This window comes from Phoxinus phoxinus (assembly GCF_949152265.1).
Source record: "Phoxinus phoxinus genome assembly, chromosome: 16".
Taxonomy (NCBI): domain Eukaryota; kingdom Metazoa; phylum Chordata; class Actinopteri; order Cypriniformes; family Leuciscidae; genus Phoxinus; species Phoxinus phoxinus.
The window spans coordinates 31,840,561-31,865,996 of NC_136891.1; the positions used below are offsets into that span (position 1 = coordinate 31,840,561).

At 37.5% G+C, this 25,436-nt stretch overlaps 1 long non-coding RNA gene across 1 annotated transcript in view; it reads left to right on the forward strand.

Annotated features, from left to right (window-relative positions):
* The window catches only part of LOC306983373, a 30,464-nt gene extending 5,511 nt beyond the window's left edge, over positions 1-24,953 (forward strand). Inside the window, exon 3 of the long non-coding RNA XR_013794342.1 lies at positions 24,849-24,953. This is a non-coding gene — a long non-coding RNA (uncharacterized lncRNA). The remainder of the gene's footprint in view (positions 1-24,848) is intronic.
* Positions 24,954-25,436: the final 483 nt, after the last annotated feature.

The following is a 25,436-nucleotide window of genomic DNA, read 5'->3' on the forward strand; positions in this document are numbered from 1 at the left end:
TGCAATGAGCTGGACAGATAAATTGCATTAAAAAAATCAGACCTAATTTGAATGCCAGTGTGAACAGGCCTTATCATTGCTGTCAAGTGTCAAGCTCTGAAAATGGCCAATAAAACACATTAAAAGTTTTTAAATTTATTTTACTTATTTTGATTTATCCCCCCCACACACACACACACACACACACACAAACAAATCATTTTCTGCAGTCGATATGATAATATTCCACAGTTAATGTTCAGCGAATAACGGGCATAGTAAGTGATTCATATTGACTATTGATTCTTTTATTGTGTTATTTTGTCCCTTTATCGTCTGGAAAAGAAGCTTTTGTATGTTCTTCAACAATTTTCTTTTTATTCCACAAAAAATAAATAAAGGCATATGGGTTTGGAATAACACGACGATGAGTAAATAATGACAGTTTTTATTTTAAAGTGAAATATTCTTGTAGCACCATTCATGGTCATCAGGTTTGACTTTCCGAAAACCGAGGCAGCAGAATTACAGTAAGTGTCTTCTTTTACAACGGATTCGAAGAGCTTGTTGGAAAGCACGGTCTGTTTAGGGGAAGACTAATATTTAGATAACATTAACAGCCAGATCACTGTTTGAGCTTGTTTAGGAAGTGATTAGAGACTGGAGAGCGGCTGAGATGCACACGCTGGGATGGACAAGCTGCACATGTGGTCCACATGTGTCTTTGTAAATGAGAGCTTCTATTGTTATGTGCTCTTCGCATACAAATGGGCAGATGAAAACACAAAGTAGATATCCCAGAAGATACTTGACAGTGTTTAAAGGGAAATGGCCAAGACAAGCATAAATAATATGGGGTTTGGACACTGAAAGAGTATCTACTGGCATGACTAGGAATGTCTGGAATGTCTGCCATCTGCGTTCGTCCTTGTCTAAAGGTGAATTCACCGCGCGTGTGAGCTAGACAATGGCTTTGTCATCGGTATTTTGTATCTTTGCAAGTTTGCTGGGAATCCCCTCCTTCCCAACTGTCTTCCAATATCTGCCTCCCTCGACTGCAGGTGAGTCAACTTCAGCTGCTGGATGGAGGTCAGAGAGTGTGCTGGAAACAGCAGTGAAAGGGAACATAGCAAGTCAGGTGGGGTAGATGTTGGTTATGAAACATTAAGCCCGACCCCTTCACTATTTCACAGAAATGCTCTCATCTGGATAGCATGCGTACTACTGACCACATGCCTCTGATATTCCAAGACTTTTTGTTAAAACCTCACATGTTTAGAGTAATATTCATTCTATTCAAATGATTTTTAAAAAATCTATCATGCTTTAACCTTACATTTTTGTACCTTTGAATATACAGTGAAATGTGTACAATACATTTACATTACCATTCAAAAGTTTGGGGTCGGAAAGATTTTTTAAGGTTAAGCCTTTTTAAAAACAGTACGTCTATACCCACCAAGGCTGCCTTTATATGATCAACAATACAATAAAAACAGTAATATTGTGAAATGTCACTATTTAAAATAGCTGTTATTTTAATTAATAATATATTTTATATATTTATTCAGCAAAACTGAATTTTCAGCATCATTACTCCAGAGCGTCACACGAAACTTCAGAAATCATTCTAATATGATGTTGTGCTTGTTACAACATTGTTGAAAACAGTTGTGCTGTTTAATATTTTTATGTAAATCATGATTTTTTTTTTTTTAGGATTCTTTGATAAACAAAGAGTTCAGAAAAAAAACAATTTATTTTAAATAGAATTTTTGTAACAATGTAAAAAGTCTTTCATTTAATGCATACTTGCATAATAAAAGTATCAATTTCCTTCAAAATAAATAAATAAATAATGACCCCAAATATTTGAGGGGCAGTGTACATATACAATATGGATCAATGATTAAGTAATTATTAAATGGTGGATTTTTCATTCATTTTATTATTTTAAAGTGTAGGCTTGGGTAAAGTGATGGAATCCTTTGAACTGTATTAAATATGACATCAGGAATCATACCGAATAGTTATAATCATACAGAACAGTTATAATCATACAGAACAGTTATAATGTTAAATTAGGTTAATTTGTTAAATAAATGCGATGGCATTGAACATATCTCATTAACTACATTGATGAAATAAAGTCAACCCATTCCATGATTTAAATATTCTATGAACCTTATAGGAATCATAAACATATGTCTCTAAACTAATTATATGCTTACATTTTTGATGTTATGTCAGTATGTACGTTTCATGTCTGCATACAAAATGTATTTACAAATTAATACTAATGAGATCATGTTGGACATTTACAAGGAAAGTAACAAAGGACAGTATAAAAGAAAAAAGAAAAATTCACTAAATGTTTTGTTAATACCATCCTGGATTAAAAAGAGCTACTGTACCATGGTGGAACCAGGGAGATCAAAAGGCTACTGTTCACCCAAACTCATTGAACTTGGACTTACATCACTTCTTGTGTTTTGTATGGTCATTTCTCATCAAAATACTTTAACCACTGACCCCTAACTGTGAGCGTTTATCTGTGCCGTTCAAGTATTTCCTTTTTGAGTTAGTGGAGTCCACCAGAATTAAGCAACAAGTCAAGCTTGAAGGACCACCAGCTCTAACTTGGCAGAGAAACTCACAGGTGCCCTGGGACATCGCACAGGCCAATGTTTCAAATCAGTGATTGGATAACCTGGCATGTCAGAAACAACCATGTGAATGCATTAGTCATCATCATCATCGCTCCCAGTGTGGACAAGTCAGTTCAGTAGTAGATTTCAGAAGTTTTAATGAGCGAGTGAAGCCATTCCTTCAGGCTTGTTTGCTTTAATGTTTAAAGTTTTTAGTGCATCAGGAAGTATAGTAAGTCACGTTGCATCCCTTTTGCATAAAACTGGGATTCTGATACCAGCGGCCGGCATATCGTTGAAGTTAATGTGGTAAAATTTACTAGGAAGATGTTAATGCTTAGTTCTGTTGTGACGTCTGTGTTTGCTCTGTATGTGTAATATGCTAATTCTGCATGTAGCAGCAAGCAGACAAAACATTATCACATAAAAATATTTTTATTTGAGTACTATAAAATAAAGGTGTGAAATGATTTAAAGTCATTTAAGCGTCCAGACAGAGCGCAGATGGAGGATTACAGGTGATAGGGGTCGGACTCTGTGCCACAAGCTATTTTAATGGCCATGTTCACAGGCTTAATGATTAATTTTACTACCGCATGCCAGGAGTACTCGACCCCGTAGGGCTCATCACAGAACATGTGATGACAGTACCCTCAAGGCATCTCTGATATACATTTTTGTAATATTAAGGCAGAACAGATGTAAAAAGCGGCCTTTTCGTGATTTATTGACAGTGTCTGCCATTTAAGGAGATTCAGTGCCGGAGAAGCCAGAGCTTGTTTCTGTGTCATCGATCAGTGCCTTGGGATGATATAGAGAACAAAATGTTCTGTGTAAAAAGAAAAGGAAGGTGAGAGACATTTTGACATTGATATGTTGGGTTATGTTAAGAGTTGTTTCCTAAGGCCTGAATTCGAGTCGACATAAAGGGTCAAGGTCTCGACTCTATAGCAGCTTGGAGTCAGTGATACAACCCTCATTATCATCAATAAGGATGACAAGACATGGTGCTGGCAGGTCCTCTTTCCGCTTGAACACATGATTGCACACTGACTAATGGTCTTCCTGGCAAACTTCTCACTTGTTACTTCTCATATGAGTAATTGCAGATGAAAAAGTATATATGTTTTCTAGGGCTGTCACAATGTTAGATTTTTCACACCACGGTTATTGTGGCCAAAATAATTTACGATATCGATATATCGCGATATCTATAGAAACCTTGGTAGAAAAAAGTTATCAGTCAAATTCATTTTTCAAAACACATTTCAAAAAGACAGAAAATACTGTCAAGTTCAACAGTGTGATGAATTAATATTAATATCAACACTGATACTTTAACCTGTTAACTTGCGTAACGTTACCCATATTTTAAGCTCTTAAACCTATCGTTTAGCTGAAAATAACATTATTCAAGAACCGCTATAAAGCCAAAACAATCTGTTACCTTAAATTATAAGTTTATCTCTGTAAAGCAGCTTTGAAACCATCTACATTGTTAAAAGCGCTATATAAATGAAGATGACTTGACTTGACTATCGTTGCACCAGCGCCAAAAAAAAATAAAAATCACGTGCAAATACAACATACAAAAGACGAGTAAAGAAAACGAGGTAGGCTACTTAATAATCACCATTTATTTAAATATATTAACATGGAAACCCGCTGTTAACAGGTTAATGTCACATTTCCCATTCCATGACTAGTAAAATAATCACAACTTACTCTCTGTAAAATGGCTAAATCCACAGGGTGATGGACACGGAGAAGGGGTAAAAAGGTTGGTGGTGTTTCCCCCCCTTCGCACTGACCGTAGCCCGACAGATTCTGCAGATTGGGCTGTCTAAAGTGGCGTTTTCTTTGAAACCAAAACTCCCAAACTGGCGAGCTAACTTTCTTCGTGTGTGGACAGAGCGTTTCACTCTCTCGTGAGACGACATGGTTTTTCTCAGAATAACGGCGCGGGCGCGTACTGCGTCTTCTTCTTGTTTGATAAGTGTCAGCGGGTGCAATACTGCCACCTGAGCGGTCAACGAGGTACTGGCGCTGGAATATTTACGTGTCATCTTATCATAAGAGTCCTATTAATTTTAAACATTGTGGTTATCGCCAATACCGGTATATTGTCACACTCTAAATTAACACGATGTCGATATTTCATGCTTTGAATATCACGATTATCGTCAATACCGGTATATTGCGACACCCCTAATGTTTTCTTTATTTCACAAGCAGGAAAATATATTAAAATGATTCATGGCATGTAAATGTAGCATTGAATATTAGAATATTTATTAGAATATTAGAATATTTAATGTTTATTTAAGGTATGGGCTATATATATATATAGAGAGAGAGAGAGATATTATACATTTTCTCATATGCATCTCTTTAAATGCTTTTTAATGCTCATTACATAAGTTATTTTACTAGATATATTTTTGTATATTCTCCCCCATTATAATAATATTTATACTTTTAAATACACTTGTAATCTTTAGACATATTATTATTATTATTATTTAAAAGATGAAAAATATAATTTTCTCATACAGCTTTGCTTTGGAACGACATGAGGGTGGATAAATGATGACAGAATTTTAATTTTTTGGGTAAAACATTCCTTTAATATGGAATTTAAATCTGTATAAAGCTATTCTTTTTATGAAGAATTGACTAGATAAAGCAGGAAACTTAAACCAGAGCAGTGACAGCGGCACATGGCCAGACAGCGCAGGTCAGATTACATCTGTCTGCTTCTACTGTTTTCTTCAACTTTGTCTGCCATTAGGCTTGAGGCCGTTTCAGCAAAAAAAGACAAGTTGGTGTACTGAATATAGAATAGAATGAGGCATTTATATAGCGCTTTCATGTGTACTACTGTACACCCAAAGCACTTTACAATCATATGGGGGTCTCTCCTCAACCACCACCAGTGTGTAGCATCCACTGGGATGATGCGACGGCAGCCACAGTACAACGCCGCCATTACGCTCACCACACACCAGCTATAGTGGAGAGAGGAGAGAGAGTGATGGAGCCAATTCAATGGATGGGGATTATTAGGGGGGAATGTGGCCAGGACACCGGGGTCCGGGGTTACATCCCTACTCTTTACGAGAAGTGCCATGGGATTTTTAAAGGGGGGGTAAAATACCAGGTTTCAGTCAATCTCATGTTAATCTTGAGTACCTATAGAGTAATAGTGCGTCCTTCATATCTCCAAAAAGTCTTTAGTTTCATCATATTTATAAAATAAAAATACAGCTTTCCGATTCTATCCGGAAAAAGCCGAGGTCCTTGATTCTGGGCGTGGGCGGAGCTATAGAGTCAAGCGGGAGCATCCACAACATACAAACTGCATCCACTGTTCCAGTAACACTGGGTTCTTTGGGAAGCTGAACAAGGTAAACTTTCCCTCACATCCCAAAACACACTTTTTTGGAGACATTCTTGACATCAACCATTCCTATTTAGCGCTGCTGATGATGATTTCCGGTAGTAGCGCGTCGATGAGCGCGGTCTTTCTCTCCTCTGGTCGACGTGTGCGTGAACGCGCTTTTCCGAGAGCAATGCTCATATAAGGAGTTCCACTCTGGTCTACGTCATTAGATCTACGATAGAAAAAAACCAGCCGAAACGTGTTGCAACCCGGAAGTATGATTTTCAGCACAGAAATTCTCTGTTATTCGTTCAAAATAACTTTTCAAACTTTGGCCATTATTAGCTTGAGAATTCATCTCTTTAACACTGTAAACAACTCTGAATATATGAAACACCATTGTACCCCCCCTTTAATGACCACAGAGAGTCAGGACCTCGGTTTTATGTCTCATCCAAAGAACGGTGCTCTTTGACAGTATAGTGTCCCCGTCACTACACTGGGGCGTTAGGACCCACACAGACCACAGGGTGAGCACCCCCTACTGGCCTCACTAACACCTCTTCCAGCAGCAACCTGGTTTTCTCAGGAGTCTCCCATCCAGGTACTAACCAGGCTCAGCCCTGCTTAGCTTCAGTGGGGGACCAGTCTTGGGCTACAGGGTGATATGACTATATGTGTTAAGTCTCTCTCTTTGTTCCTTCATTCACTACTGGGATTGTTAAAGACATCAGTAAGATCATGATGGAGGAAGACTTTGTGGCTTGGGCTAAACAGATTCTGATTAGAGGCTCAAAAGAGCAATAGCTTGCCTTACACAAAACAAATGATGTAGGCTCTCAGCGGCACACCACAGTATAGCAGTGGTTCGGATAGAATGCTTGGCTAATGAGATATAATAAACCCTGCGTGTTTTCAGTGAAAGTGGCGTTGAGAACCACAGGTTATAACAGACATTTAGGCAGAAACAGATTTATTTCCACCAAACATAAATGTTTTTTATTCAGGTTCCTATTGTGTGGTGTGGCTTAAACAGCCCACATTAAAGGAACACTTGTTTTGGAAATAGGCTCATTTTCCAACTCCCTTAGAGTTAAACAGTTTTATCGTTTTCAAATCCGTTCAGCCGATCTCCAGGTCTGGCGGTAGCACTTTTAGCATAGCTTAGCATAGATCATTGAATCTGATTAGACCGTTAGCATCTCTCTCAAAAAAATGACCAAAGAGTTTCGATATTTTTCCTATTTAAAACTTGACTCTTCTGTAGTTACTTCTGGAGTTGGAAAATGAGCCAATTTCCAAAAAAAGTGGAGTGTTTAAGCAGAGTAAGCAGTAGCACCATTTTGCTCTTGGGGTTCAATCGTGAATGTTTCTCTGATGTGCTCAAAATATTCTTGGATGTTGCTAAAAAACATTTTTTTCAAGTTCAAAAATAAGAGCTGCAGGACATAATAATAATATTATCATAATTGGTAGTTTCCAGCCAAAAAATTTTGAAGCATTTTTTTTATTATTAACAACATGCGTCATTAAGTTTGTTGGTATTAAATGCTTTTTTATACAAGCAACTAATTGTACTATAGTTCCCTTAGAGAGCCAATTGTTCAACATTGGGTGAAACATTCATTTACTGAAGTGCGCAAATGGTGAAAGGGGTTCCGATAACTCTCAATAACTCTTCATTACACAGACCAAAAGCACATTTGAGAGAAGCACATGGCATTGCATAACAGAGACACAGAACCGTACTGCAGGAGCCATGCATTCCAGCCAAAACCTCTTACCCTAACCCTAGTCTCTGCCGGCAGAGAAAAGTATTTTTCTTTCCACCTGGAATTTTCGCTTTTGATCAATTTAATGCATTCTTGTGGAAAGTATTTTTATTTCAAAAAATCTTATTGACCCCAAACTATTGAACGGTAGAGTATATTAAAAATATATAAAAACAAAACAATTACATGATACATTACAAATATAGTTAGTTATTTGGGCCAGATATTGAGGAAAAAGCAGTCAACAAGTGCCAGAATATAGAGAATAAAATAACCAATATTTATAGGATAGATTCGAGTAACTTGGGCCACTGTTTTGACATTCATACCTGAATTCGTTTTCTGCCCTGTAGTCTCTGATTCGTTACGTTTACTGAAATCATCATGGTCCTCCTATTGGCAGTTGTCTGTAAGGCAGCAATGCTCAAGTCATTAGTCAGCATTTTACATACTATTATCATCAAAGCGATGGAAAACAAGTGCGGAGCCTCATTAGCAGCGCTGATACAGTCAAAGTTTGTTCATGGAATGTTCCAAATAACAGGAAGGCCGGAGAAATTAAGAGTCTGATAGTATTTTTTTCCACGAGACACGTCTGACACAAGAAGGTCAAACGGGTGCTCAAAGAAAGGAATGCTATGCTAAAAATGCTAATCGGATGAGAGAGGGGATATGAGGTTGATTGCAAGTTATTCAGAATTTCCTGTCCGAGGTCTGTTTCCTTTTACAGATCTCTAAAATCCATATTTACACAGGAAGTGACTTTTTCCAGTGGTCCCGCAACGGAGCAGCGAGGGGTCTCAGAAAAACAGAGCTGTGCTGACAGACAAGCTGTTGGATGGTCTGTTACGGTGTTGTTCAGGTAGGCAGTGAGAAAACTCCAGCTGCGCTCTTGCTAAGCGCCGGCTCGTGGACGTGGTTCTCTGTTGGCCCTTTGGCCCAGGACAGAGTTGAAATGAAAACAGAGAGGGTTAGACAGGAAGGAGCATGTGACAGTGTGTTTACTGCTTGTGCTCTCTCACCTTTTAGTCTGGCAGTCTGGAATGTTCCACTTTCACTCAACCACGTTGAAAGGAAATAAGATTTGGGAGTGTGGGTGTGTTGGCGCTCGAGGCTAAGGATTGGCCTCGGCCTAATGCACACGATGAAACTTTGTCCGTGTCATGGGTGCAATTCTTGAGATTTCAGGCTTATAAAAAAGTGGATGTTCAAGACCGCCGTAATCAGAGATGCCCAAGAGTGTCTGTCATTCACAAAACATCTGGCGAACTAAATGAGCTACACGCAACCTGCTACGGTTTTACTCGTGGAGCACAAACTCAGAGGTTTAACATGTGCTTGTCTTCAACTTTCTCTGCTACTATTTTATAAGTATACGGTCAGGATGGTTTTGGGAAGACACCAGTATAAGACTTTGTAAGGTGTATCTGAGGCCACAGTTTCAGGTCCAAAAGCTCTATCACATGGCAAACGCAAACAGTGCTGACACTCATGGTGTACCGTATACTGCCGATATATCGTAATCTTAAATTTACCGAAAGTAGATGCTTGGACCAGGAAACAACATTCCTTACATCATGTCTTAACAAGTGGATAGTGAGAGAAAAAACTAGTTAAATGGTTACATGAGTGGTCAAGGCTTTTCAAGTGAGGCCAAAAGGGTAAAGGTAGGGACTCAACAAACTGACGCCAAAGCTGATGAAAGCCGACTGTTGTCTCCTGCGTCGGGGGAACAATCTATGCTTGAACTCACTGAAAGGACTACAGGCGACTGTCAACTACGCCTGCGTGTAAAGGAGATAACTGTCTATTTAAGCAGATCTATTCATCATTCAAAAAAGGAAAGCGAAACAAAGACTGCAGGTATACAAACCATAAACAAAGCAGCGCTTGCTTACCGTTTTGAATATCAATCTCGCTGATCACGTTCTTTATTCCACTCTACTCATGTTATTATGAAAATATTCTCGCAGTGGAAGGCTCAGGTAAGCTGATGTAAAATTAGAACAGCCTTCGGTTGCACTTTATTTGGATGGTCCCTTTAACACATACTGTTGTCTATAAGTAACATTGCCCCTTCATGTCTACTAACTATCATTAGAGTATTAGTAGAGCATTAGTAGACTGGTAGGGTTAGGGTTAGAATAAGTTGATATGTAGTTGCAAAGTTACTTATAGTCTGTGTCTGTTGGAGGAGCATCACAATAAAGAGTTTGCAGATATTAAGCAGACAGTAAGTAATACTCTAATGAGAGTTAGTTGACATGTATTTGCACAGTTACTTACAGTCAACAGAATGTTCTTAAGGGACCATCAAAATAAAGTGTTACCCAGCCTCCTATCTGTGCCGTCATGAATTGTTTGCTTGCTTTCATCACTTTTATTCTTATTCCCGTGCACTGATCGTTTGCTAACCTGAACAGCCAATCAGAGTTTTCTCTCTCACCGACGGCCCAACGCCGATTCTATATGTTGAATCGGCCAAAACAAACAAACAGACAGCATCCGACTAGAGCCAATGGTGCAGAACACACCGGGGGGAAAAAACAAGAAGTCGATCGATGCTCAAAAATGTCCCAAGGTTGCCCAAAGGCCGACTGTCGGCTTGGTGTGTGTTTCTGGCTTAACATGTAAGAGATTTTCACCCCAAAAATAAAAAAATGAAGTCATAATTTATTTATCCTCGTGTTGCGCTCCAAACCTTTTTTTTCTTATTTCAAGCTTCAAAAAGTTTTTCATAAAGTAGTCCATATAACTTGTGCACAATATCACAGTTCTACTGAAGCCATACAGCAAGAGCTGAAAAGCCAATCCTTCTCTCTTGACCTCCAGCCTCTTGGAGGAAAGATGTGGTCTATAGTCAGTGGGGTTCCACAAACGAACCCTTTCCAAGTCATGTGGAAGATCTCAGGCTACTTCTCATGGAGAGCTCAGGGCCTCTGCAAAGATCTGGTGTACAGTAAGGAATGATGCCACAGATCAGTAAGCATGTTAGATGATGTGTAATAGAAGCCCAATTGAGAACTGAAACATCTCACATCAGTGTACACACTTTAGCGGAGTTATTCACAACTCATTTGGCATCTATGGAATTATCATTGCAGCTGTTTGGTACACTCAAAAAAAAAAAATCATTAAAAAAATTAAGCATTTCAGTTTTATGACATATTTTCAATTAATTGGATTTTACAGTCTCTTGAATAGTCTAGGGGTGTCGCAACATACTGTCATTGACGTTTACCATGATATATAAAAAAAAAAAAAAATGAAATATCAATATGTTAATACTACACTTATGTCATAATATAGCAGATAATCCAGGCCAGTAACTGTCTGTTTGACACAGGTGAGTTCTTTATTTTTTTCATGCGTTTGTACAGTTACGGTTACAACTTCCGTATACTCATATTTTGAGTGTGAAAAAAGAAAAGTGCCACAAAAAGAGTAAAGAAAACACAAATGAAACCATTAAAGATTAAAGTGTTAGTTCACCCTAAAATGAAAATAATAAAAATTAAAGGTACATAGATATGTAACCGATAACTTTCTACTGAAATTTCCAAGGGAGGATGTCTTTGTCCAACCTTCTTCATACTGTTTCCAGACTGGTGCAAGAAAGGTATTTTGCTCATCTATAAAAGTTTGCATGCTTTTTAAACAGAAACAGAGATGTAGAAAACACACTTGTACGATAAATAAAGATAATTCATAGCACACTGTATATTTAGTCTATCAACCGCTTTCCACCCTCAGACAAAGAACAATGAGACTATGAGAGCAATTGAAGTCCTCAGACTCTGTGAGGATGTGTGTAACCCAAGCCCTTGTGAGGGAGGTGATGAGCGGGTATAAGGTGCAGTCTCTGACATTGAGTCCTGGGAAAGTTTAGGTGACCCATAAATAGGTGCCATTGGGTGGCTTTGTGACTGTTCTCAGTATGGAGGTGGATGTAAATGGTCTGACACTAAGCTCTCAACACTTATCAAGCTTGTTTTGACATCGGTAAGATCCTGTGACCGTCTTCTCTCCACTACTCTCGCTGCAGAGATGAGCCTTTGTTTGTAATGTTGAGGTGGATTAGAGCGGCCTACAGTATCTCGCTCTGCTGGCTGAGTTGCTTTGTTTTAGTCTGTTCCGGGATAAGGATCAAGTGTTTTAGTGCATGTTCAAAATTATTTCTTGTTTTTTGGTTTCCAAATGTGTGAGGATAAATGTAATGAATGCCTTTATAGGATATGTCTTGCTCTCTTAAATGGTGGTCACACTACTTTGAGCATGCAAAATTTCTTCGGACACTGCATCGGTCGTGATATGACGTGATATATAAAAAATATAATTAAACATAAAACAAATAATAATAAATCTAAAATGTAAAAATGTACAATATACTCCACTTTCTGCAACACTGCAAACCAGCAGCTTTAATGTTTATTATTGAGTTCATGCCATGACAAATCAATCTTCTATTGGTCGTATGTCTTCACGTGATAAGAATTTAAACGTCAGAGTTCACAACTTTTAAACTTTGGTATGCAGTGAAATGTGAAACTTCTTTGTATGAGCTTGTGTTTCCGATCTCCAGCATTTGCATGCGTATGAAATCAAACGGACGAAAGTGTGATCGTCCCTTAAATTGATAATTAAACATAAAAAGTTGGTCAAATGAGTTGTATGTAGATCTTGCTTTTTACCATTTAGCTGCCATTTACATGCATGTATAATTAGAGGTAGAAAACGCATCTTAATTTAAACCCTAATTTGTTCTTGCAGGCCACCCACATGATTTACTAATTACTGTTATTGTGTCATGCCAATCAAGGCTCTTAGACGAGAGCTTGTTCAAATAAACTGAAGCCCGCTGCACACAAGACCCTGCACTGAAGCTGCACAGATGTTACGTAACGCTCATGGAATGAGGAACCCCTTTTTTGAGGTATAATTCCAGTCAAAGTGGCTGGGAGGTCCACCAGACGGCCCTTTGTTTCTCTCTTTCATGCTGTTAAGCAAGTCTGAATGTGGAACAGTGTAATGCTATTGGGTCATCTGCCAGTCACAACTTTTGATGATGAGATTATGTTGAGCTGATTTAAAGTTTACTGTAAGCTTCACAATGGATTCATAGACGTTGCAATTAGCATTAGGGTTTGGTAAGAATGAGATTCATGCAGCATTACTCAGCAAGATTGAGAATAAATCTTTTATTGCGTCCGGCGAGGAAAAAAAAGTCATGAATTTAACGTTTCCTGTTATTAAGCCACTTAGATTTACTGTACAGAGACAAAAAAACAATAACTGTTAAACTCTGTCTGCTTGAAGTTTTTTCACTACCAAGGCTACATTTTTTAAATAAAAAATACAGTCAATTGTAAAATATTATTGCAAGTCAATATAACTGTTTGCTATGTTAATGTATTTTTAATCTATACCTGTGATGCTGAATTTTCAGTATTCATTCATTACTTCAGTCTTTAGTGTCACATGATCTTTCAGAAATAATTTTAATTTGGTGATTTGGTGCTCAAGAAACATTTATTTTTATTATAATTCTTTGATTAATAGAAAGTTCAGTGTCCTCCTGTAGTGAAAATCAAGCTGTTGTTTATATATGTGGTGTTTTTAAAATGCTTTTAGACAAACCATGTGCAAATTCATAAGTCAACACCATTGCTGAGTATTTTCTCCTTAAATATGCAGCGAACCAAAGATGTCTCAAAAACGAGGTTTGATATCGCTGGTGTTTCTGACGTCACAAACTACCTTGTAACCAATCAGATCAACGTGCGATCATCAACCAGTGGATCTCTGAGCTGAGTGAGTGAGTGGAGACAGGGCTAATTTGCATAACCGCGCATACAAGAGTCAAGGGTGTAGAGTTATTTTAAGGCATTAAGAGATTTTTGTCATTTGTCATGTCATTTTGGTGATCAAAGATGAGTTTTAAGGGATACAATTAATGACTACAGGGGGACTTTAAATGTCTTTACTTTCTCTTTTGATCAATTGAATGCATCCTTGCTAAATATTCTCTCTCTCATATCTGTTTATAACCTGTGCAAGCTCAGGTAGATATGTGGATGATATGTGGGGTGTTCAGGTCATTTGGGCTGGGCTGTCATGTTCCTTTAGTCACAGCTCTGTAACCCTGATTTTGATAGTGGTTTTATCAGTCCCTCGGAAGCCAAGCTAATATAAAATGACATCAGTTTCTATCAAATTAACATACACTCTTAAGAGAGAGTCAAAATGTAACTGATTCTGAGGTCTCTGACGCTGAAATTCGTGTGTTGATTGTAAAGGCTCCCTGTCACAAGATGATGGTTTATGAAAAATATAGCTTTTTATCACTGTATTTTTTTATCACTGTATTTTAGTCACTGAGACATTGGAGCTCAACTGCTAAAAAAGATGTGTTAGTGTCGTATGGGGTTCAGAAATGCCAAGAAACACACTATTGTCAGCTTCTTGTTGATAACTGACTGAAATGTAGAAGATTTAGAACTTCTGATTTAATTCCAAGGAATTTCCTGTGTGCCCGACGTTGAATGTGTCACACTTCCACACACTCAGTTTAGCAGCTTTGGTGTGTTTTTTTCAGAGCAAACAGATTTCTTTTGCATGGAGCATAATGACTAACTGTATTGATCTGTTTTATTACATTGTTGGTGTATGAATCGCTATCAGGATGCATTCAGATTGAGTCATTATTTATAAAACAAATTATTTTAGAAATATTGTTTTATAAGTAGGCCCTGATGGAATCGGTTGAGTTTTTCCCAATGGATTCCTATTAAGTTAAACTCAACTTAAACAATATATTTTATAAACAAACATGCCAGGGGATAAGAATTTTCGGCAGAAATCCATAGACCTTTTTTTTGAAGTATACTGGCACAGATTCTGTGTAGGCTTCTTAATAAAGCACACCTTTTATCCTGAACTCCTTGACAGTATTCCTGGCTCGACTGATAAGGCCAGTGACATCATTCGCTGCTGTAGTCATCACCACACCTTTATGAACTTTTTATGTAATATACCAGGTATGTTTTCAGGCTGTTCGTGAGGGAACAGCTAAAATCTTTAGCATCTTGTACAGATGTGTTCAGACCTGAACACCACAGACTTTTAAGAGGTTTTTAAGTCCTCGTGATGTTGGCCAAATTTGCCAGTGCTTTAGCCTCACCCCAACCATTCAGTGGAGGTATGAGGACGTATACACAACTAAAAGGATTAGGTCACGATCCAAAGGTCACAGGTGACACATTAAATCAAGGTACAGTTTGTTAACATTAGTGAATGCATGAGGTACAGTATCATGAATATGATATTATCAAATATTTCTATTGCATTTAGTAAATGCATTCATAACTTTAAAATATAAATGCTGTCCTTTTGAACTTCCTATTCATAAAATAATCCTGAAAAAATGTATCACAGTCTGCGCAAAAATATTTAAACATTAATAATAATAAGAAATATTTTTTGAGCAGCAAATCAGCATATTAGAATGATTTCTGAAGGATCGTGTGACACTGAAGACTGGAGTAATGGTTGCATCACAGCAATCTATTATATTTTATTTAGAACCTATTTCAATAATTCTGTTTATTTTTATTTTTTTTAAATGCAGCTTCAGTGAGCATATAAAACTTAAAAAAATAAAATAAAATAAAAGTAAAATTAGCTCTTGCATTAACAAATGTTATCATAGCCTATATATAATATTAATGCTATACTTAAATTATATAATATTAAAGTATTACTTGGTCGCATTCATCGTGGACAGTTTTCACAATTGTTTCAACCATGGCAGCCGTTTACCACTGTAAGAGGACTCCAGATGAGAAGATGACAGATTTTCTGTTTTATTCATGTTTTTGTCACTTTTATACTTGCCATAGATTGTGTTCATACCAACTGTGAACCATACCAGCATTTTTTAACTATACCCCTCATCTCCTGTCCTTGAGGTGTTCGGGTTCATTTAACTGGTGCACACTCAAGTTGAGAAAAACACTTGCACACAAATGAACTGAACTTTGATGGCAACTATAGACTGGTAGAGTCTATACTGGTATAAGTGGAGAGGAGACCCGGGTTATTTTTGCTCTTGACTTGTGAGGTGAACACTTTTTGACATGACTAATATGTACATGTCATGGTCTTTGCCAGTTAGAGAGAGAAAGAGTTCACGGTTTTAAACACACGGGCCCAGAAGCCAAATCATGACCTGCTCGGCCTTCAAGGCAAGGGTTTTTACACGCAGGGAAATGTAACCGAGATGAATCAACAGAGTAGACGTTGTTCTGCAGAACGCAGAATTATTTGCCTCTGTGGAACTGAATGCAAACATCTTGTGCTTGGATAGCACCATTGTGATTGGATGATCTCCTGTTGAGTAAATGAGAAACCCATAAAAACCACCGTCTGCTTTTATTGTCACTGCCTGGTTCAAGTGTCATTCTTCATAACAGAATCAATTCATTTTCATTTGGAAAGTTAGTTGTAAAAATACCAAATTGATTGACAAGATTTTGATCTCTGCTATTCAATTTCTACTCAATTTCTGCTATTCAAACATAGTATTGCCAACCTGAGCCAGAAGCAGCATTTATGTGGAAGCTTGTAATGTGGCCGCACTCACTGCAGGGTTCATTAGGTCCAGATGCTATCAGAATTATCCCTGAGGGCATTGTGAGCAAAATATTTCAGTGGCAGCTCCGGCACAGATAAAGTTAATAACAGAAGGCTTTGGACTAACAGCGGAGAGCGGCTCTTCAGTTCACCCTTGGTGAGATCTGCTGGAATGTGTCCTTTTCAACACTCCTGGTGTGATCTGATCAAAATCAAAATAGTGACTTGTGGATGGAGAGTAATGCTTTCGCTTCACCCGCCACTATGTAATGGATCTAATGATATAAAAAATGAACAGAAGGTCTGGATTCAACATTAGAATTAAAAAGCAATAACAAATATGTCTCTGATTTTTTTTGTTTTTTTTTTCTGTGCACAAAATGTTCTAATGTGAGTTTATCTGCTTGCTCCTCCTAAAAGTTACGTTATGTAAAACCAGTTTCCTCCACTGGCAACATATTCTCTTGAAGGAATGTTGCCGTGGTTCTACACAATTTTCTTATTAGCTTTGTCTACAAGCATAAACGTTAACATGTTGTCTTGACATTGTGCTGGGGATCTAAAAATTGGTTCATTCTCTTTTTCTCACACTTTTTGCTCTCATTTGTCCAATGTCCTCTCCTCTCCCATAACATGACTATTGAGGCCAAACAGATCTACTCACAACAGGAGCTTTTTCAGTAGATGGCAACACTAAATCCCTTTCCTAGACGGGAATCAGACAAAAATGCAGAATAAACCTATTAAAGGTGTCTCTAGTAGTCTGTACATTTGAAATGTATTGGTTTGTGCGGTCAACATATGTGATAATACTCATACCAATGGTGAATATTTCTACAATTTTATTATATGAGTTATATTTAATTGTCTGGGGTAAGATTGTGCACCAAGGCGGCATTTATTCGATCAAAAATACAGTAAAAACAATACTGTAAAAAAAATTACATTACAATTTAATAGAACTGTTTTCTCTTTTAGTATATAATTTCATTCCTGTGATGGCAAAGCAGAAGATTTATGTGTATATTGTATAAACCTAATGACAATGCTTTTATCTCATTGTTTTATCAACATTTTGTGAAAGTTGAGAGTCATTGAAATCTGAAATGCGTTTTTTGTTCAAATGGCTACTGTCACAAAATAGCACATATTTGATTGACCGAGAAACATTGCAAAATCGTAAACTTTTTAGATTTGTTTCACGGAATAATTTTTGGTGAAAACATTTTTTGTAAATCTTGAATTTTTGCTGCAGTCCCCACAGTGTACTTACAGCTCAGAAAACAAATCACGGAAGTGAGAAAAGTCAGAAATGTCTTTGTAACTAACACCTTTTGTGAACCCTGTGGAGTTAAGGATTATCACTTGTGTGCTGTTTACTGTTATTTCCCTAGAAGAGTCATCGAGATTGTGTGTTGAAATCAGGCCTTAAGATCCTCTTCCGGAGAAGGCTGTGGCATAATCCTCTATAGACTGCTAAACCTTTCACAAGCAGTGCAGGGTCTACTAAGATCATAGATGTGACCTTTGCTGCCTATGATGTCCCATAAAATTGTGTGTGTGTGGATCTCCGACTGGTAAAATGAATAAAATGGCGTCTAATGGAGTGTTTCAAAGGAGTAAATGAGTTCATAAATTTTTATTTTTTATTTTTATTTTGATGCATGATTCCGTTTAAATAAGCATTGTAGTTTATTGAGAAGGTGCCTTTTGGTGAGTGGACTGACTGAGCACAGAGGCAGCTGTCTTTGATTTTGGACACAGTCAATTTTCCCTGGAAATCAGACATAACCAGCTGACCTTCATCAACAGACAGTTTGTGCTTGGAGATTGAACATACTTGAGAGTGTAGTCCAAGACTGACACTTGAATAAGGACATACTGTATCTTTAAGCCATGTGTAACTGAGCCTTTGGCATCGACTGGAACAGCATTAATGTTAAAAGCCGCCTTAAATGTACCAGCTACTTTGATTTGAGACGCTGTTGTAATTGAGCAGCGCTCCTCTCCAGAGGTTCATCAGAAAGTGCTTCTCAGATATGCTCTAGGAGGTGCTGGAAGTCATTTTTCTGTGAATAACTGCAAATTACTCTGAAATATAGACCCTAGCAATTTCCTTTTCGCGCGTTTGTTTTGGCTTTGGATAAAAAGTGTGTGGCTATAGATGAAAATTTCTTTTTTTTGTGAGACTCCATTAGCATCGGTTCTTTCTTGGTGGAGCAAAGGCTGTTTGTCCTGTTTTGAATCTTATCAGCTCAGAGTTTACAAGTAACACATGCACAATCAAGGGAAATGCTCTCTATATAACACAATTATGTTTAAATTACTTTAAATGGCCATCTAAGATCTAAAAACACTGTCTGCAACGCGCTGGATGTTAAACTTTTCAAAAATCAGCACTCCAGCCTGCGAGTCTGTGGTTCAGAGTCTGAGAATAGCAGCATGAGTTTCCACATGCATTGTGTGCTCTTTGTGGGAAAGGACATGTGAATAGCAGCGAATGGCTTACTTTGTGTTCTTTGGAGAGTGTATATTCTCTTCAGGTCCCTGGACTGGCAATTTTATGCCTTTTACTCAGAATATCCTCTGTTTGAAGATCCGAACACCAGAATGCCGTTAAAGACCATAAATCCACAATGTACACTTGGCTATGTTTAATGGAAATACAGTATATCCTGGGAGGCCTGATGTTTCTGAAGAAGACCAAACAGACATTTTATGCAGTGACAGTTCATTCTCAGAAGTCATGTGGAACACAGGTGTTCAGTACCGGAGGTGCATTTGAACCCGTAAGAGACTTTGGGGTTCACTGTTTATTTAGTGCTGTTTTGATAGAGCTATTTAATATATGCACAAATTAACCTGTACACAATTCACTCGTGGTCCTCAAACATCAACGAATATTTGTTGCAAAAGATGCACAATACATTGGTTGTCAGCCAACATTAGATTTCCCACCCCCTGTAATATTAGGTAAACGTTCAGAAGTTTGGGGTCAGTAAGCTTTTTAATTGTTTTTTACGGCTGCATATTTAATTGATCATACCTGTATATTGATTGATCGATGTTATTATTTCCACAACATTTTATTTTAAAATGTAAAGTATTCCTGTGAGGTTAAAGCTGAATTCAGTGTCACATGATCCTTCAGATATGATTACAATATGCTGATTATTATTATTATTATTATCAGTTTGTAAACAGTTGTGCTGCTCAATATTTTATGGAAAGTAATCTTTTGTAACATTACAAATATTTTTTGTGTCAATTTAATGCATCCTTCCCGAATAAAAGTATTAATTTCTTTAGAAACATCAATCTTACTGATAATGTTTATTGATCAATATTGCATATTTAACTCTGCATGCTTTACATATTAGATTACCTGTACCATCATCTAATTCTCACTGAAAGTTTGTCTTTAGAAACAGTTAAATGTATTATTTAGCAAAACTTGACTTGCAGCATTTAAAATAGCATATTTATTTGAATATTGGTAAATGAAGATTACTGTAAAAGGTTTCTTTAGGAAGTTTGGGTGGTCGGAAGCACTATGGTAGTAGTTTTCAACTACTTGGAGCATTTTACCACAGACCGTTCCTTATTTCAATCCCGCACCTTTCCAGACGGTAGCCTTTGAACCCCGCGCTCAGAACCGCTAATTGCAAATTCACATGTTTGAATCTGGCATCTGTCTGTGGAGTTCTTCTCAGCGGTGCACTTCATGTAATAGCAGCCATATGTTTGTGTTGTACGTTATTACCATACCTGTCTGTTTCTGTCTCGCATATCCTCTGAACCGCTCCTTGCTGGACCATTTAGTTTGATATTCACTGCACAGAAAAACCATTGACTGTATATGAAAGACGAATGCCACCTTTGCTCTTGTTGATGGAAAAGATGTCTAAAATTGAATACTTTTGATGTTTTATGTAATAAATGATTGATGTAGTGTATATTTTGGGTTTAATAGGGAACATTGTGTGTTGACAATATAAAGCCTGTTTTGAGCTAGGTTTAGTCTGACATTTTAACAGCCTAGGGCACTCTTTTGTGACATTGAGACATGCCCCGTCTTATACCCAATATCCCATCCGAAGCATCATATTGTTTCCATTCATGTTCATTGATTCATGTGACTAAAAGATGCAGTTAAGTGACTGTCATTATGATATCTATTCCCATGTTTAAAAGGAAGTATTTTAGACTTTAGTTCAGTGTCAATAGGCTAACATCACACCGGAGAGCTCAAATTGAATATTTCACCAGTTTTACCCCCCGTGAAGGATAATTTCAGGTCAACTAAGCATAACCTTGACCTGCTTTTCCAGTCCAGTTTTAAAAGTCTGAGGTTTGCATATAAACACCCTTACAAGACCATATACCTGCCAGTAACAATCCTACACCAGTGAGCTTTGTGTTAGCCAGGAAAAACCATTCAGGTTTGAAGTTATATTATACCATCCTACCTGGTGCATGTTCATACATTGCTATTTTTATCTTGATCTTGCATTTCATATGTCATATATAATATTTTATTGTTTGCACTGTTTCATGAACAATACTGATTTGTAGTACCATTTTAGCACATAGATCTGTTCAAGTCTCAACCTGTCCATCAAGGCTTAACTTGGTCTTTAACCATAAGTGCGTTTCTTTTTTTACAATCGGTATAGACAAACCTGAGTTAAGCCTGTGATTGCTTTGTTTGTTAAAAATGTCTTTTTCCAGAATGGGGACCTCTTCTTTGGAAGAGCTACATATGTTTGGCTTATTGTGACCAGATGTCCATTTCAAATTAAGCAGCAACTCAAAACCAGGTGTAAAAAGTGCAGCAGACTCCATCTTTATTTTGGGCACCTTTCAACATGTGGCTGGATGCCATGACCCGATCACTAAAATATATTTCATAGAATCATGACAAGCTGACCCTTTTTACACACTGGGCCCTATCTTGCACCCAGCGCAATTGACTTTGAACACCGACGCATGTATCATTCCTATTTTGCACCCGCGCACAGCGGACTTTTCCCTCCACAGACGCACGTCGGTAAATTAGGAAATGAACTTGCGCTCGCGGGGGCGGTTCAGCGCAAAGAGGAGGACGTGTTCCGGCGCAAAACTTCCATGGTGCTATTTTCCAGTTTTAGAAAGCAATTGCGCCATTGACCAGGAAAAAAACAGTCTAAAGACAGTGGCGCGTTGCGCGTTAGTGATATGGTATTTTAAGGGCGCGTGCTTGGCCATAATGTTAACGCGCATCCACTTTGATTCTCTAATATAAACAGATGCAGCAGTTTTCATTTTTGCAAATCATACATTATTACAAGGAAAAATATTAACACACGAGGGAAATCATTGTTGTGTTCGTGAAGATGTGAAAAAGATCTATCTAGATAAATAAATAAAAATAATCTAGATTAGGCTATACATTTACTACCCAAATTATACGCCTGTTTAACCGAAGCTAATTTGGGTTTCTCCCATCATCCCCAATGTCACTTCTCTGTGTTTTACGGTCCTGATGAGAACGTCGGTCTCCTCGGCTGTGAACCGCTCTTGGCGTGCGCCGGAAAATCCACCGTTATAATAGCAATCCGCCATGGAACAAGCGCGCCTGCTCTTAAAGGGAATGTGAGAGGACGCTCTGATTGGTTTATTTCACGTTACGCCCAAACCACACCTATGAATAATGAAGCTACTTCAGACCAACACATTTTAGATTTGCGTCGGGCGCAAGAGTCGTTTATCCCGCCGGGAAAATAGCAACAGCGCCGGGATCCGCCCACAAAGTTACTTGCGTTTTGCACTTTGACACTTGCGTTTCAGATCGTTAAAATAGGGCTCTATATGTTATTGGCCTTTAAGGGTCATTAGGAAATTATTATTAATTAATTATCTGGCACAAAATGTAACTTTTCATAATTCATGGTTAATCTTAAAACAAAATAAAATGCATAGGTTTCCACAAAAATATTAATCAGCACAACTGTTTTCAACATTGATAATGTTTCTTGAGCAGTATTTTAGAATGATTTCTGAAGGATCACGTGACACTGAATGATGCTGAAAATTCAGCTTTGCTATCAGAGGAATAAATTACATTTTAATAAAATTTTAAATTGTAATAATATTTCACAACATTACTGTTTGTACTGTATTTATGTACTGATCAAATAAATGCAGCCTTGGTGAGCATAAACAAAACATAAAATAGAAAAACATTCATCACACAATCCCCTGTAATATTAGCGGTTAGGCCTGTGTGGATAAAGGGCACATAAAGAGTTGACGTGAGGTATCTGATCTCGCAGGCGAGACCCTCGTTGACTTCAGGGTTGAACATACTGCATTAACAGCCATAAAACCCCAATCTTATATTTTTCTCCTTAGAGGTTTAGCTGCGAAATGCTTCATTTTATTGCTAAAATGTCCTTGGCACTTCCTTTACATTTCCACATTGCTGGTTGATGTCTCACAAATGAGCAGCTTTTTTGAAGGTGTCACTAAAATATGGAACATCTTGTGTGGAATAATCGTGCAGTTTAAGGAAATTAAATCATGGTTTGTGCATGTGGGTTGTCTTGACTGGCATACAGTATGTGCAGACGTTGTCCTGTAGCTCATGTCCTTTTCTTGATCTTTTCTGCTGGCTTGTTTGTCAAATCGATGACTGGAATGACTACATTTTACTAGCTTGTACTAGTGGCTGACCATAAAAGAGAGTGAAGACAATGGCTAATATAATTGTTCCCTTCGGCTTCTTCCTCACACCAAAACCAGTGCTCTAAATCTTGAAAAGGTGTGCAGTTTGTTTTGTATGTTCAATTTGAACATGAAACTTGAGCTTGTAACTTGAGCATTTTGTGATACAAAGTCTATATGGTAAAATCCAATACAAAATCGTTATTTAATTATACATCTAATGATATTTCAGTAGTTAATTAGGTAACACTTTATTTCGATAGTCCACTTTAGACATTCTACTAACTATAAGTAACTTTGCAACTACATGTCAACTAACTCTCATTGGATTATGACTAGACTGTCTGCTTAATATTTGCTAACACTTTATTGTTTGGTCCCCTAACATATATACTGACTATAAGTAACATGGCAACTACAAGTCAACTTATTCTCCTACTCTGAACCCTAACCATAACCTACCAGTCTACTGACAGTTTACAAAAGTCTACTAATACTCTAATTACAGTTAGTTGACATGTAGTTGAAAAGTTACTTATAGTTAGTAGAATGTCTAAAGTGGACTATCGAAATAAAGTGTAACCGTTAATTATTTATCGTATATTATTTTTATTGCAAAAGCACCTGACCAATTATAACCCATTTCTAACCACTTTAATGATCAATCTTTAAAAGTTTAAAGTCGGCATGAAATGTAAGTTGTGATTAGTCCCCTATTGTGACATTTTTCAGAGTGAAACAGCTTCTCAAACTAGAAAAAAACTTTATTTTGTCAATGTGGAATGGATTGGATCGTTGTGGTTTGCTATTGCTGTGATCTCATGTGAGTGACAGGTTGTTCTGCCCTCATGCCAAACAATTATGTGCATGGATAAATCATTTATGATAAATACTGCATAAAAAAACAATGACATGACTTGTAGCAAAACAGTCTTCATGTCATACACTGTAAAAAATTAAACCGTGATTTTTACGGTAAAAAAACAGCAGCTGTGGTTGCCAGAACTTTACCGTCAAAAATACGGTAGCAACGTTACTGGTTTTACAGACTTAACTTAAAATTTACAGTAATAAACCGTATTTATGATCTGATATAATGTGAATTTGCCATCCTATTGAAGTATTAATATCTGTTTTGTACCTTTGTAAGACACTGAAAACCACCAATCACAGCAGTGATGAGAGTCACATGATCAATCAAAGCTCATCACACGCAGCTCTTCCACAAGAAAGTTAATACTAATTTATAGAAGCTGCACAGTGTCATTCACACAAACATTAAACACAATCATGGTAACACATGCACTTTAAAAAATGCAATACACATTAATTTAACAACATTAAATGTAACATAAAACCCTAATGTACATAACTGATTAGAAAAAAACTAAGAAAACTATGAAGAAACATAGTTATTTCAACAAAAATACATCAAATGTGAAGTGTCACAGGGAATTTCAGGAATTACGTTTTTTCACCGTAAATTATACAATTAGTTGTTCTTTTTCACTTTCAAAAACTGTAAATTTAACGTTATTTTACAGTAAAATTACATTAAATAGCCTATACCATTAGATCTATCACAGTTATTTACCGTATATAGTACGGAAACTTTCTGTTAACCAATTAACAGTGTAGCATTTTTACAGTCTTTTACCGTTAAAATCACAATAATTTTTTACAGTGTACTAAATTCTTTTTAATACTGATAAAACAGCCCATTCTCCCCAGATCTATGGCCTGGACAGATATGTCTGATACTCATGGGAACGGTTGAGACGATGGGTAAAGGCTCAATCAGACAGAGCAGACGAACTGGCGCTGTTTTTGTCCTGGTGACTCCATGACAGAAGTTGAGAGCTCACCAAGACCTTCGTCTGGGATGCCTGCCAAAAATGGCCAGAGTGAGATACACTGTCAGCACCACGGGCCAGGACTCATTCTGCCCTCCTTCAGCAACAAACTCATCTACTTTTCCTCCACAAGACTGCGGAGATCAAAATAAATAATAGTAATGAAAGGAGAAAAAACAATACTTTTCTTAATATGTTTCTCTTGTAAAATGATCTGAATTTCCTTTAAACGAGATGAATTTAAATGATAAGCATGGCCTGTCCTGTGTTTCTCTGTCTAGACCACTAGAGCTTCTGCATGCCAGTTCTCCCAGCTCCGTTACTCCAGCAACAAACCCTTAACGCATTTGTTTGTCAGAAACACTGAAGTCAAACGAGGTCAAAGCATGCCTTCACCTCTGTCAAGCACACAGGGCCAATCCTTTCCCCTGCCAATGTATCGCAGTGGTGCGTCACCGAGTAGGCA